Source organism: Schistocerca piceifrons, chromosome 11 (assembly GCF_021461385.2).
Source record: "Schistocerca piceifrons isolate TAMUIC-IGC-003096 chromosome 11, iqSchPice1.1, whole genome shotgun sequence".
Lineage (NCBI taxonomy): Eukaryota > Metazoa > Arthropoda > Insecta > Orthoptera > Acrididae > Schistocerca > Schistocerca piceifrons.
In genome coordinates, this window is record NC_060148.1 from 17,177,524 (window position 1) to 17,192,425 (window position 14,902).

The 14,902-nt window shown below is 42.9% G+C and overlaps 1 protein-coding gene across 3 annotated transcripts in view; it reads right to left on the reverse strand.

Annotated features, from left to right (window-relative positions):
* Positions 1–13,296, reverse strand: part of LOC124720054 — a 190,167-nt gene extending 176,871 nt beyond the window's left edge. For all 3 annotated transcript variants that reach the window (XM_047245319.1, XM_047245318.1, XM_047245317.1), the window contains exon 1: positions 13,089–13,296. The gene's annotated coding sequence lies outside the window, so the exon portion shown is untranslated. The remainder of the gene's footprint in view (positions 1–13,088) is intronic.
* Positions 13,297–14,902: the final 1,606 nt, after the last annotated feature.

Here is a 14,902-nt window from a genome sequence, read left to right on the forward strand (position 1 = left end):
ACCCCTCAATCCAGATCCAACTAATGAGGCCAAGGATCCAGTGCTGACAATCCACTGAGAGATGTTTCACCATTTGGTTGTGAATGTGGTCTGGCCCTTTGGCTGTATCAGGGCAATGGGCTAAGGCACTGGAGTGTTCCAATCCACTGAATGGAGCATTATATGGCTAAAGATGGAGAGTAGTAAAAGATAAGCATACTCGCTCCTCTGCTGTTTTATGAGCTGAAAGGCGGGGTGGTAGCTCCCAGACGCAGATGCACAAGCATAATGCTCAGCAAAATGCTTGGCGACAGCATCTGCATCAGTATACATTGCACCATTTAAGGAATTACTTGCTACACCTGCAGGGGACTGGAAACCATAGTCATCTGATAGTTGCCCATAAATGAGATGGAGACACACATGATGCAATGCTGGGAATATACGAGTAGAATCTCCAGTATTTTTGCTTTCATTGTTTTCTAAGGTAGCGAACACTGGCACAGAGCCGTTTACTGGCAATGAGGTGCTCCACTAATAGGTGCCACTTATGGCATTGGAGAGCCTGCCCACAGCTGCACTGATCTTTGAAGTCCACCAGGGTACCATCTTCTGATGGGGGAGTCCCTAAAAAGAAAGGATGGCTTTATTGGCTGTCAAAAGAGTGGCTACTTTTGTATGCTAAACAGCCACAACAATACTGCCTTGCGATGGGGAATTAAGGATGACAGCAGAGGTGAATCCATCCCAGTCAGCGAGACAGAGAACCCATCTGGTTGGTCATCCAGAAGAGCAATGCTGAGGGCAAGACAGGGTGATTGGGAAGTGATCACTACCACACAGACATCATAGGCCCTCCAATGGATAGATGATAGAAGACTAGAACTGCAAAAAGAGAGATCAATGGCCAAGTAAGTCCCATGTGCCACAATTAAGTGTGTAGGGGTACCAGAGTTCAAGGGGGAAAAGATACAGTTGTGTCAGTTAAGTTTCAGTTTCTTTTCCACAACTAGTGATCATTTTTCCACCTCACCAAGGTTTATGGGCACTGAAGACATCCAAACTAGGAATAGTGTGGGGAACTGACAGAGTAATGCAAATAGTACATCCTGGTACATGACTACAGGATGGAGATAAACATTACAGATAGTAAAATACTGATGTACCTGTACCTGACCAGCCGCAGGCTCCAATGTAGTATCAAGAGGCACAAGGCCACTGTGCATAGAGTCCAGCACATACCAACAAACTCCACCTGGTATTCTCTCTCAGTCAGTACAATTCTTAAAATAACCTCAGTAGCCACATAGGGCAGAGGTCTAAGTTCTGGAAACCTTGTTTCCTGGATAGCAATACAGAAGGCAGTTTATGTGCTTGAAAGCTGTTGTAGCTCAGCCAGGTAGTGGAAAAATTAACTACACTTCCACTGGAGGATAAGACCATGTGAATACTGTGAGGGCATGAAGCGACGGGGGGAGGGGGGGGCATGCAGGTTATGACCCAGGGTCAAGTACTACCACCAGTTGAGATGTCAAGTGATCCAGTGAAATAGTTTCTGTGAGATGCTGCGTAGTGAGATCTGGTGCCTGAAGGGCCACTGGGATCTCCAGCTTGGCCACATAAGCAGTAAGATCGGTTGGTTTAAAATGGGTGGGGGTGAGGGGGTGGGGAAGAAACCAAACTGCAATGTCATTGGTCCCTTGTTCCTGGTAAAATAATTACACAAGGGAAAGAAGAAAAGAAAGGAGACAATACATCACAATAACGGGGGAAAGGAGAACCAGAAGGGCAACCAACACTACTATGGACAAAATAGGAAAAGAAAATCACAGAGAGAAGCAAGAAGCAGGTAGAATGGGTAAAAAACAAGAGCAGATGACTGTGGCTGGCTGAGCAGGAGAATAAAAAGGAAAAGCTAGCCACTCTGCGACACATTTAAACATCCACCATAAAAGCATTAGAGTGCAGAACAAAAAGGGACAAAGGACATGGGCTAAAACTTATATATGATAATAAAACCCACCATCATGTATAATATGTAAAACTAAAATAGCCGATGAGGCATTGTCAGCTAAAATTAATGGCAAAGAGTCCGAAAACTGAAGAGTCCATTGCAGGCAGCCACAGAATGACACCTCACCAAGATATGGGCCATTGTCAGCCGGGAGCCGCATTGACACTGAGGTGGGTCATCAAAGCACAGAGGTAGCTTTGTGTCACCCAAACGCGGCCAATGCAGAGCCAGCAGAGAACCAGAGTCCCTGCGAGAGACTCGCATGGAGGACAGCCACACATTCATAGTCTCAATGGTACGCAGATTGTTGTGCATGCTGAAGTTATGCCACTTTGTCTCCCAAAGCCGCAAAACCTTGCGATGTAGTACTGAATGTAGGTCTGTTGCAGAGAGGTCAATCAACTTAAGTGGTTTCCGTGTAGCCTGTTTGGCCAATCTGTTGGCACGTTTGTTGCCTGGGATTCTGATATGACCTGGGGTCCAGACAAACACCACTGAACGACAAGACCTTTCCAAGGCATAGATGGGCTCTTGAATGGTCGCTACCAAAGGACGACGAAGGTAGCACTGGTCGATAGCTTGTAGGCTGCTCAAGGAGTCAGTATGCAGAAGAAACGACTCCCCAGGACATGAACAGAAGTGCTCAAGAGCACGAGATACAGCCATCAGCTCGGCTGCAGCTTGTAACGTCTAGTAAGAAACAAAAACAACATATTATGTAGTAACGAGAAAATTATATGTATCATATTGTGTTATTGTATAAAATTATGTATTTTTTTTAATTATTTATTTTTGAGAACATCTGCGTCGGCGAGTAATGAAACCGCCACAGACGATAAATGTCGAACAAAGATTAAAATAAGTAACTAGTATATAATACGTGACGCACATCAATTTCTTTGTCTTCTTCATCTGGGAGTCGAGCGAGTAAGATATCCTGTGTCGTAGTAGCGAACGCTAGTGTAGCATTCTTTTGTCGAGACTAAGAGATGTACGCCATTACGTGTGAATTCATAAAGGTGTGTAACAATTGAAATATTTAAATGTTTTAATAGAGTTATGTAAATGAAAACTTGCATTGTTAATTGTTAAAGCTTGCTTGCCTATTATCCCATCCTGTTGAGACATTTTTCAGTTATATAAATATTATCTGTGGTGCTGAGCTGCGTGGCGAACGAAAGAGCCGCTGCCGCGGCATATTCAAACGACTTCCAATATAGTCTATCATACCGCAAGGAAGCGGTAAATTAACAGTAAAATAATATTATTTCTTTTAGCTTCCAGACTTGCAGTGCAGATCAGCAGATTTTATGATGTGTTGCAGGTTGACGCGGGCTGCTGATAGTATATAACTCACAGTACAAATAAGTTAATGTACCGTCAAAATCTAATAGGAATCTTGCTGTGCTCCGTTCTGGTCTGGCAAACTTTATAGTGAAAAGTATTTTTTTAATAAGAGTCTCATGTTCTTGTGCTAGTCGTGGCATTGAATGGTGTTTTACCGAGAAACAAAATCCACTGCAAAATTTTGTTGTTGAACGATCATACGAACTGTAACATCAGTGTTCATAACCAAGTAATTTCAATTTTCAATAACTATAAAGTAGGGAAGATATGTTGATTTTTAAGATTGAGTTACAGTCACGAAAAAACGTTCCTTTAATTGTAGGCCAGATACAGAACAATAAGATCTCAATATATATATTTTGCTTTGTTAAAAGGTAATGATGATAAAGAAATTCAAAGCACGGCATTACTAACAGATATTTCACGGCTCTTTTTGTATATGCGTTATTACGTGAGCAATAACAAAAACAAAACCAAAAATAAATAGAAAAGAGTATATATATATATATATATATATATAACGCCGACAAAAAACGCGAAAAGCTGTCGTGCAAGGAATGCTGTTCAATATGTCCTCCATTGACATATGCGAAGCTGACATGATCATCAGCCATCGAGCCATCTGTGTAAACCACTTCATGGCCTCGGTACACATCAAGAATCGGAGGAAGTTGTGGCAGAGAGCCTTAGGGCTATATGAAAGGTCCAGGCAAAGCCGCAACCTAGTTGTACACCACAGAGGTGTATGTGAATGGACCTCAAGTGCAAGTGGTAAAGGCAAGAACTCCAGTTTGGAAAGAAGGGATCTCACACGAACTGCAATCGGAAGCCCTGGCGTGAACTGCCGATGCAGGACATGAACTGCTGTGGGTGGGGAAAAGAAGATGGTGATTCAGATGCGCAGGAGAACTACCAACTTGTGCAACGTAATTGGCCAGCAGTTATGCATGCCTAACCTGCAATGGAGGGATTCTGGCCTCCACAAGGATGCTGGTCACCATACTCATCCTAAAAGCTCCCATCCCTAGGTGAACGCCACAGTGGTGCACTGCGTCTAGTAAATGCATCACTGAGGGTGCCACCAAACCATAAACCACACTCCCATAGTCAAGGCAAGATTGAACAAGGGCTCTGTAGAGCTGCAGCAATGTAGAACGATCTGCACTGCCACTGGTGTTGCTCAGGCAGCGGAGGGCAGGCACTGAGGTGCTGCCAACACTTCCACTTAAGCTGACGAAGGTGAGGAAGCCAAGTCAATTGCACGTCGAAAACCAGTACTAAGAATCGATATGTCTCCACTACAGTGAATGGATCGTCATTAAGGTGAAGTTCTGGTTCTGAATGAATGATACGATGCTGAAAGAAGTGCATAACACATGACTTTGTGGCCAAAAACTGGAAACCGTGGGCTAGAGCCCATGACTGTACCTTCTGGATGGCTCCCTGCAGGTGCCACTCAGCAGCACCAATACTGGTGGAGCAGAATGAAATGCAGAAGTCGCCTGCATACAGAGAAGGTGAGATGGACACCCTACAGCTGCTGCTAGACCATTAATGACTACTAAAAATAGGCACACATTCAATATGGAGCCATGGGAGCACCAACTTGGACTATGAAAAGTATGAAGAGCCAGGAAATTTTGGATAAAAATCGGGAGAAGACCTCAGAGACCCAACTCGTATAATGTTACAAGGATATGATGTCTCGGGATCGTGTCACACTTTTCGTAAATCGAAAAAGATGGCAACCAGTACTTGGCGTTTGCAAAAGACTGTTTGAATGGCAGACTTCAGGGCCACAAGATTATCAGTGGTAGAGCAACCCTGGCAGAAGTTCTCTGACATGGACCCAGTAGGTCACGTCACTCCAGGACCCGACCCAACCCAACCGCCGACACACCATACGTTCCAGCAGCTTACAAAGAATGTTGGTGAGGCTGATAGCTATTCACAGCAAGCTGGTTTTTACCAGATTTTAGCACCGGAATGATGGTGTTCTCCCACCATTGCGATGGAAAGACGCCATCACACCAGATCCGGTTTAAGATGTCAATCATCTGACTGAATCTGATCTGGCCCAGGAGCTGTGTCACGGCAATGTGCAAGGACACTGAGGAGCTCCCACTCTGTAAATGGGGTGTTACAGGATACACTGTGGCATATAGTGAACGGGAGGACTTTCCCTTACAGCTGCCATTTGAGAGTGCGAAAAGTTGAGAGGTAATTCTCTGACTCAGAGGCTCAAGCGTACTGCTCAGCAAAGTTCTCAGCAATCGTGTTTGCATCATTAGACAACACTCCATTTATGTTAATACCAGAGACACCTGTTGGTGCCTAGTGCTCAAAACAACATGTGATCTTCATCCAGTCTTTGGATGGTGACTTATGGTACCCAATGGTCGAGACATATTTCGACCAACATTCCTGCTTCTGTTGTTTGATAAGTTGGCGAACGCGGGCACGGAGCCATTTAAAGGCTATTAGGTGCTTCAGGGAAGGGTGCCACTTATACTCCTTAATTGCTTCAGCGACTTCCAGCGACCACCAAGGCACTGCCTTTCGCCAGGGGGCACCCTAAAGAGCGAGATATTGTGGTTTCTGCCAAATAAAACATATAGTCACCTGCTCAACCATCACATTCATGTTACTGTGTGGGGGGATATTCAATAGTGACAGCAGAGGTGAACATTTCCCAGTCCACCTTGTTTAAAGCCCATCTGGGCAGGTGTCCGTGGGCCTGCCACCGGGGAGGGCGATTGACAGGAAGATGGGGAAGTGGTCACAATCACATAAGTCATCATGTGCTCTCCAGTGGATAGATGGGGGAAGTCCTGGGCTGCAAATTGATAAGTCAATGGCCGAGTAACTACCATCAGCCACACTGAAATGTGTGGCGAACCCAGTATTTAAGAGGCAGAGATCGAACTGAGACAGTAAAGTTTCGGCATCTCTGCCTCAGCCAGTAAGCACAGTACCACCCCACAAGGGGTTATGGGCATTAAAATCTCCCAAAAGTACGAAAGCTTTAGGGAGCCGGTCAAGTAGCGTCGTTAATACATTCAGGGATACTGCAACATCTATACATTGCAGGAGGAGCTCTAGCTAGTGTTACCGAGGCATCAAAGTGCACTGATGTGTCACCAGCATTTTCGCTTAAGCTGGCACAGGTGGGAAAGCCATATCAGCCAGGAATTGGAAACCAGTCCCAACAAGTGGTATGTCTCAACCACAGAAATTAACTGACCGTCTAGGTAAAGCTCTGGGTGTGGATGGGCAGTATGATGGTGACAGAAGTGCACAATACGAGTCTTGGTGGCTGAAAGTTGTATGATGATGATCACGATGATGAGTTGAGGTGAGGGCTCTCAATATCATGACTATTAGCACCCTGATAGAAAGTCAGCACGCCAATCTCATGGATGGAGACGAAGGCTGTCCCCACATCTGGAGCAGTCGATAATGCATTAAATTATGCCTCCCTTTCCCATCAATTTAAGGGCAAGGCCTGATAGTTCACAAAATTTCACCATTCTTAACACTAGAATTAGTATCAATGAGGACTGGCAGATCTGCATCAAGACAGAGGGTTGCCCAAACATCAGTATATATGACACACATTGCCAAAATATGCTGAACTGAACATGGCACACCATAAGCCTCACAGAGTGGCGGATCCTCCTGCCAGAGGAGGAAGCCATGGGGTAAAGGGGTATGTCCAATGCGCAACCTGGTGAGCAGAACATCCTTCCAACGGTGAGCGGGACATGAAGTCCACCATACCTGTGTGGTAGATTTCAGTGACCATAATTTGTTTTCTGTCACCTGCAGCCATTCAGTCTCCCACTGATGCATGACGTGTCAGTCGGAAGATGAGATGATGGCATGCAACAGGGTGGGCCACTGATGGACAACACCATCCCAACATGCTTTCTTGGCTGCTTTGTCAGCCGTGTTGTTTCCATGTATCCCAATGTGGCCAGGTATCCAGCAAAAGATCACCACCTTGCCATGGTATTGGAGCTGCTGTAAGGAGTTATGGATGAGCTGAATCAACTGGTCTGCTAAATACATTTGCTGATGTGCTTGTAGTGCATTAAGATAGTCAGAACAGACAAGAAACTTTGTACAGCAATATCTGTGAATCCTCTACAGTGTCATCATAATACCATATGACTCCGCACCATAATTTGTAAATTGTTCCGGAGGACATACAGCAGAACAGCTGAGGACATTCTCTTGCTGGGATCCATCTGCATAAACAATGGTAAAACTGTGGTACATACTTAAAATGGAAGAAGACAGAGTTGTAAAAAGTTTTCTTGTACCATATCAAGCTTAAAATCACTTTGGGCCTCCAAAGACATCAAGGCAGTAACACATTCCACCCCTGGCTGTGTATTTGAATGTCTAATAGATCCAGATCCTCAAGACAGTCAGTAGCACATAGCCCAAATGACTTGGTCGCATGGGGCCGATTCCTGAACAGCCATTCAAAGTTGGGTTCAATCACTGCACTAAATAACAATGACTGATGCTGAGATTTTCAGTGTCTGTCGAGCCAAAAGGATACATAGCTGAATCCAGCTAGTGGTGGTTCACCAGCCCCTGCGCAAACGCTCTGAATTGGGCTGGTCTGAAGGCTCCAGTCCATATCTGAATGCTCTCATGGTGGTAAGCACGTAACGTCTTGAGTTAGGAAAAAGAAGCTGATCCATAAACCATGTTGCCATAATCCAAACATGATCAAATAAATGTGCTATAAAACTGCAGGAGGTAGGACTTGTCGGCTCCCTCATGCTCTTCTGATAAAGCATTTCAAAATACTCTATGACTGGAAGCCCTTTGTTTATAGCTCTTTCAAGTGTGGGAGCCAAGTTAATCTCGAGTCAAATAATAAACCCAAAGAACGCATAGTTTCCTGAAAACATAAAATATTGTCCCCCTTTGTGAGCACTGGTCAGATAAAACTTCGATGAGCATGGTTAAAATTGACACATGTAGTCTTTTCTGGTGAGAGCCAAAAACTAGTGTCATGTCCCACATTTCCAGCCTCCTAATGGTCAGCTGCAGCTGCGTCATTGTTACAGCAAGATCAGAGGAAGGGTAGATAATTTCGAAGTCATCCACAAACAAAAGCATCTGACAGGGCTCCTGACTGCGGAGAAGATGCCATCGATAGTAATGGCAATCAATGTGACACTAAGTACACTGCCTTGGGAGACCCCCTTCTCTTGTGTACAGCAGTCCGACAAGGCATCTCAATGCGATGTCCAAAACACTAGTCCTCGAGAAAGTATTGGATAATAAGTGGCAGACATCCACACAGTCCTCATTCATAAAGTTGAAGAAGGATGTTGTATCTCCAAGTAGTGCCGTATGCTTTTTCGAGGCCAAAACACACACAAACCAAATGGTTTCAGCGTCAGGAAGACTCATGTATCACCTTCTCCAGTAGAATTAAGTTGTCAAAGGTGAAACAGTAGCATCTGAAGCAGCACTGGAGCGGCTCAAGTGACCTTGGGATTTGAGCAACCAGATGAGGCAGCGGTTAACTAAGCATTCAAGAGTCTTAACCATACAAGTCGTAAGGGCTACACTCCAGTAAGGGGACTGTAACATCGAAAATGCAGATAAAATATCTTGTGTGAAATTCAAAATTTTTGGGCGTTTAATATCTGTTCATAACTTGCACTGTACATATGATTCTGAATCTGTAGGCATTGCTAGAGAACCTATATTAAATATGTAATGGAAGCAACAGTGTATTTAATGGTTCAAATAGCTCTGAGCACTATGGGACTTAACTTCTTAGGTCATCAGTCCCCTAGAACTTAGAACTACTTAAACCTAACTAACCTAAGGACATCACACACATCCATGCCCAAGGCAGGATTCGAACCTGCGACCATAGCAGTCGCACAGTTCCAGACTGTAGCGCCTAGAACCACATAGCCACTCCAGCCGGCCCAGTGTATTTATTTCTGGCTGTATATAACTGGTTGTAATAATACTGTAAATTGCTGGGTAATAGCCAAGGAAACTTTCATTTTCAATATATCAATAGCAATAATGAAATGGTAGTAGCAGAGTTGTCGTTCATCTTCGAGTATGGAGAGTGTCACGCTGTGAGCAGAAAGGAAGCAGAGCAGCTTGAGCGATGAAAGAGTGCGGAAATGTTTGTTGTGTGCCCCCACAGATACAGTGTGTAGCTATAACTGTGCCAATGTATGCGCACCACATTCGTTAACCAATGAGCACCGAGAGCATGATAAGAGTGGATAGGCAGAGGAAGCTGCAATTCTAACTACTGCCTGTCCCATAACTATCCGTGGCTCTGGAGATGACAGGGTTCTCAATCAGCACCAGTAGCAACAACAGAGGCAGCTCAGCACTGTCCTTGTCTACATTCTTCACTGTCCCCACAGCTACAAGACCGTAAAGTTACATTTTTACAAAATATGGCTATCCTTTTAACTTACAGGGCACCCATGTTGTCATTGTCCTACGACGTTATTAGCAAGCAGGGTCTTTTTCCTTTCCATGAAAATTAATTAGCTATTTACTGCCAGTTTTGTTTGTTTGGTAATGACCAGTTTCAGCCTAAATTTTCTGCCTCAGCGACTGTTCATTCTTGTATTTCAGACAGAAGCGTCCGATCCCACGCGTCGGCTTTGACCCGTGACGTAAGGGTGTTGTCGTGTGTGACGTCATGACGGCGCGGAGTTTGGTTTGAGTGTGGCTGTCTCCAGTTCTGTTTTATCTTATTTTATTTACTTTTCGGATCTGTTCGTTCTATCTCGTGAGATTTTTTTTAAATTTAAAAATACTTATTACTTACTTTAATTATCTGTTTCCTCCAATTTCTGTTTTAGTTTATTATATTTATCTTCCTGATCTGTTCGTTCTATCCCGTGAGATTTTTTTTAAGACAAAAAACACTAATCAACTACTGAAGCATCTTTATCTTCTATGGGTTGCATGGCTGTCTTCACTTACACGTTGTAACTACGCAAGGCGTCTAAATTTGTTTATATTTGGTTTGCCCCCCACCCAAAACACCCCATTTCCCGCGCTTGTCCCGTTAGTGTCATTAGGCTTCTTGTGGAAAGAGTGTGTGTTTGCTTTTGTTTCCGCCATATTTGTGACGTCATGGGTCAAAGCAGACGGGCGGGATCGGACGCTTCCGTATTTCCCAGAGGCTTAACTAATTTTCAGTTTCATTCACTTAAAGTAATGTAAAATTTCACTGGCAAAACTAATAACTAAAGATGCAGCACAAATTGTGCTCTCTTAATTTCATTTATTCTATAAACAGCTTAGCAAGTGACTTCTGTTCACTTAGTATGTATTTTATTGTTATTTTTAAAGTAAAATCAATTCAACCTTTCAATTATCAACAGTAAATTGCTTGCCTTTTTCTAAATTTTGCATTACATTACATGGTTTCTGAAAGTAATTTTTTACATATCAAAGTTTTAGTTACACTTATTTAACCGGTAACATCATTTAACTTTACTTTCAAAATTTAATCTTTCAGAACATAACTGCAAACTCAGTGATTTCTGATTCATTTATGTTCTCATGAAATGCTGTGTTGTGGAAAAGGGTGACGACCTCCTGTTGCCATGCTATTGATTAAATTTCTTTGCCATTACCTTTCGTAAGATTCTGGAAATTCATAGTCCTAGTGGGCTGGCGACCGTTTAGTTATCCCCGTTTTCAGCTAATCAGTATTTATAGTATTATAAGTATTTTATGTATTAAATATTACAGGGCACCCTGCTTCCCCATATGTGGTTCATGGGCAATTGCACTGTATTCCACACCGTTCTAAATTATCATCAGTATTTAGATTAGATTCTTCTTTCAGAAGGCTCTGTTTTATTCTTTCCTCCAACTAAGTGGTATTAAATTACAATGAAATGAAAGCCGTTATCTGCTTACAGGCGTTGACATACGTCAACAGGGACAGATAAAAATGTGTGCCCCGACCGGGACTCAAACCCGGGATCTCCTGCTTACATGGCAGATGCTCTATCCATCGGAGCCACCAAGGACACAGAGGACAGTGCGACAGCAGGGAATTATCTACACAAACAAGTGCGTGTTAGCATACTCCAGTAACAAGCAATATAAATGGAGTAAGTTAACAGAGGCAAGCATATTCTCGATCATAGCAGCAACTAACGACCAACTACTAGTAGTAGTAAATTTCGTCGTCTGATCTATACCTAGTACCAAACGAACAAGACGAAAATTATGCTGCAAACTATTAACAATATGACAATTAACAACCGAAAACAATTCAGTTGTCAGAAATCATGTCCGTTGAAATACCTCACAGAATATCAACAAAACTATACACTGAAAACATTAAGTACCAATCACACAGCACTAATTCCAGTGGAGCAGTAATATCACTCACAACCAGCTCAGAAACAAAAACATCCCATACCCGACTGTACCACCGCTTAATGCTCACCACTTACGCTTCTGCACACATGATCCATTTCAAAGACGCTGCGCCACAATGACGTCACAACATAATTATGTCACGGGCCAAATCCGATGGGTGGTACCGTAATTTTCTGTTGACCCCTTATGCTTATTTACCAGGGCTATTGACATGGCTGATGTGAATATATAACGCCTTTATAACCTGGTTCGTGGAAAATATTTCATAACCATGAAAGATAGATTAGAAATGCAAATATCGTGCTTGATTTAGCAATGTCGTTTGCATGCACTTACGCACAAATAGTTCAAATAATAGTGTACAAATGCATTAGCATGGTATCATCATCGAAGTGTAACTACAGACGGAGCTCATAAAACAATTCTACTACTTCATAAAATATGACAATGACTATCTTTAACAGCTGCAAATTTAATGCCGACACAGTTGCCAAGTCCTATATTGCGCGGAAATTAAAGATGGGAGGGAGAAAGATAATGTTCAGATAAATGACAAACTTAATAGAATCTGCTTAAAATTCCAACACAGTTAAGAAAATAAAACTTGTATCTGCGTCTTCTCATGGGACAGTTTGAAAACACGCTCTAGTACTCACAATTTTTTAACACTTTAGGATTCTTAAACGGTAGGCAATATGCAGCCAATGAGAACTTCCGCAGCAACATGTGGTTGTGAAATGATGGTGCAACTAGAGTGGAAAAAGTAACATGTGCTGATGAAGTTTTTAAAGGCGTGTGAGTGAGTGCAAAAATTAACAGATTCATGTACTGGAATATTAACACGACCTATAGAAACGTGCGAAACAGGTAATATACTTCAGCACGTAATAAACACCAAATCTTCCTGAAAGTATGCAAGAACTAACTTCCTTCCCGGGGGAGGGGGGGGGGGGCGCAACAACACGAGTGGGTTATGTAAACAAACAACAAGTACTCCACTGCACGCAAATAATTGGTTAAATAAAATAAACGCCACGAACAACTTTTACATTCTCTTCTCACGGCAGAAAACGAGGACGCCCGGTCGGCTAGTACCATGGTCCTAAATCACATTCACAATGAACATTAAGACGCTGATCGTATCAACTAAACAAGATTACAGAGACGTATGAAGGGCTAAATGCCGGTGCAGAACGGAAACGTTTAGGTAGCGAAAGTGTTTCCGTTTATGTTGAAAACTACGTTGAAAATATGCATTGTATCAGACGGAGGTTGCCTCGTACTCGTTCTCACGCATACATCGAGATTATAGCTAAAGCAGGGCAGCACTCACCTTACGCTAAGCAGACAGCGAACAACATGTAGTTTGAAGACGCAGTGTAGGCTTCGTGTTACCTTCTTGCATAATCAGTCTCCATTCGGCATGTACATAATGTTGGAAGAAACTGGTGTCCAGTTTCAAGTTTTGTTTAACACACTGCTGTTTGCACTTGTCACACGAGCACGTATCACAAACACGACTGCTTACTTCCCAAGCGGTATAACCGGTACGAGCAAAGATGCTTGCTGTTGCTGTCAGGTAAATTGACTTTTTGCAGCCAAAGATACTCTTTAGCAAGAAGGATTATTTCGATGAACAAAAATAAATAAATAAATTACTACATGACATTTAGCAGTTGACAAATGACGCTCTTCTGAGTATATACATTTGGAATACAAAATTAATCCAATTGGGAAATTGTTTGGGGTGACATCATCACCTTGTGAGGTTAAACTGTTTAAATAGTTACGTAAGTTTTGATTTAACGTTTATGTACTACCTTTCGGTGGTTTGCAGCTGATAAATGTTAATGGATTGATTTAATTTTCTTTCAAGGAGCGATTAATAGTGTTGAAAGCGGTGTGGCAGTGATATTTTTCATGACTGGAGCGAAGTGATATCAAAAGTGCGCGAGAGTTTTTTTCTGGTCATGTGTTGGTTTTTATCTTTGCCGTAAGACTATAGAGTCTCCTAGTTTTTGTTACTTCTCTGTTTTTTTTTAAGTTTCTTCTCATTGTGAGTTTTTGCGAATAAATATTTTTACGTTAACACATTATACCGGACGGCTATGCAATTATTTGCTGTAGGCAAGTAGCCTACATAATTGGTGACCTCCAATCAAGGAACTTTAACCTTTCATCAGCTATGTCGAACATTAACTGCAAAAGCAATGAGGGACGACGGCAAACGATACGGTTCGATAACGGAAGAAATTCATAGGCTTCAGAATGAAATAGAAACTTTACCGTTGCATATTTCGAAAGATATGAACTTCAAGCATATACCGGACCAAAGGAATGACGTTGGTTCAACAGCCATGGCACACACCAGCAAGGCAACATCATCGGAAACTGGGACTACTGCAGCACAACCACAGCAAATAACAGCAATGGAACTACCCGCTGGTTTCAACGCTTCACCAACTCAACGGTTGCAATTACGAGCGCCCCCATTCATACCTTCTCAGCCACACACATGGTTCGTGGTAATGGAAAATATATTTCTACAAGAAAGAACAGTCAGTGATCACGAGAAGTTCACCTTGGTGATAAGTAATTTGGTCCATCAGACCTCGGCTTTGATATCTGACATTATAATGAACCCGCCGACAGAAGGAGCTTACTGTAGACTGAAAGAAGTATTAATTTCTCGGTGTGTGAAGTCAGTCGATATAAGAGTCAAACAAGTAATGTACCAAGAGAGACGGGGAGGTAGGACCCCGTCAGAATACTGGCGTCATTTACGCGGCCTGGTAGATAGTTCGACAGTCTCTGATAGACTGTTACTCCACGTATGGCAACAACAGCTACCAACGCAAGTAAGAACTACACTAGCTATATACGACGAAAGATCAGATGACAACTGCTGCTCGCTGCAGATAGAATCTACGAGACGCACGAGCCTACTGCAACAGTCGCAATGACGTCGACAGACGCCACGTACGATAACTACCATTCCCAGCAAGACCAAACTGACGATGTAACAGTAAACTGTGCCGCGGTCGCAACGCGACAAACAACAAAAAGTTCAATCGAAATTAGAGATTTAAAAACTGCAGTAGAGGATTTGCGAACGCAGCTACGCGCGCTACAACGACCACAAGTTAT